Source organism: Furipterus horrens, unplaced genomic scaffold, assembly GCF_987537825.1.
Source record: "Furipterus horrens unplaced genomic scaffold, mFurHor1.1.pri manual_scaffold_3, whole genome shotgun sequence".
NCBI classification, from domain to species: domain Eukaryota; kingdom Metazoa; phylum Chordata; class Mammalia; order Chiroptera; family Furipteridae; genus Furipterus; species Furipterus horrens.
The window spans coordinates 128,785,325-128,786,628 of record NW_028327173.1 but is presented as its reverse complement, the minus strand read 5'-3'; positions in this window follow the sequence as shown (position 1 = coordinate 128,786,628).

Here is a 1,304-nt window from a genome sequence, read left to right as displayed (position 1 = left end):
TTGTTCAGGAAAGTTTTGCAAACTTCTCATTTAGGCAGCTGCATTTATACGGAGCCCAGAGCAACTGAAATTTAGTTTCCAACAGATATCTTTAGTCCTAGTTAGGACTACATGAAGCTAAAGCATCCTAATAGCCATGCAATTTCATGCTTCTATACCTTGTTTACATTTTCTTACCTGCCTCGCATTCTGTATTTTGTCCTTTGGGAGTTAGGATGAGATTGTATTCTTTTGGAAGTGTTTTCTGACCACTCCCATTCTTGTCTATACTCCCAGAACATCTCATGCATATGCATATAATTGAGCTCTAATGTAACTGCTTTTTCTTACCTGCCTGGTCACCATCAGTGCAGGCTGCAACTATGTTTTATTCATCTTTGAAATAAATGGTCTAGCCAAATACCTGGCCCACACTCAGAAAGGATTTGTTGAAAGGATGAAGCAGTTGAAGTTTATCTTTGGGTCTCCTCACCTCTCTACTTGTTTCCCTACTTTTCTGTGGTGCCCCACCCTGCCTCACCCCATCTCTCCATCTTCATGTCTTCATCCACATCCCTCCCGACCTGCTGATGCCTCCTATTTCCAGATCCCATTTTGGAAATAAGTTTACTTATGTCATAAATTATAAATGGGAAACGTGTTAGTCACCCATTAAAAAGTGTTGAATCCTTCAGTAGCTAGCAGAGTGCTTTTCACACATTAGGTGTTTATTTAGATTTAAACATGTATTGCTTTTATCCATTTATAAAAGTAATACATATTCATGATATAAAATTATTCTAAAAATACAGAGTATCGTAACAATATAATCAATAAAGAAAAGCTGGGAAAAAAATAAAAATACAGAGTATCATTAACAACAAATCACTTATCCATCACTTATAGATAAGCACTATCAATATTTTGGTATATTAATACCTATAACAATTCTTTTCTATGCATATATACTCTTTTGCTTTTTGCAAAATTGGGATTACACTATATAAATTATTTTGTCTTACCTTCACCATTTAACATTCTATCATGAGCATTTTGTTGTGTCTTTAAGTATTCTTTAAAAAAAATATTTTATTTATTTTTATAGATAGGGAAGGGAGGGAGAGAACCATTGATGTGAGAGAGAAACAGAGATGGGTTATCTCTTATACATGCCTTGACTGGGGACCGAACCTGAAGCCCAGGCATGGGTGCTGATCAAGAATCAAACTGGTGACCCTTTGCTTTGTGGGATGACACTCATCCAACCCAGTCAGGGCTAAGTATTTTTTTTTTAAATATCACTGATTTAATACTTTTCTTATTTC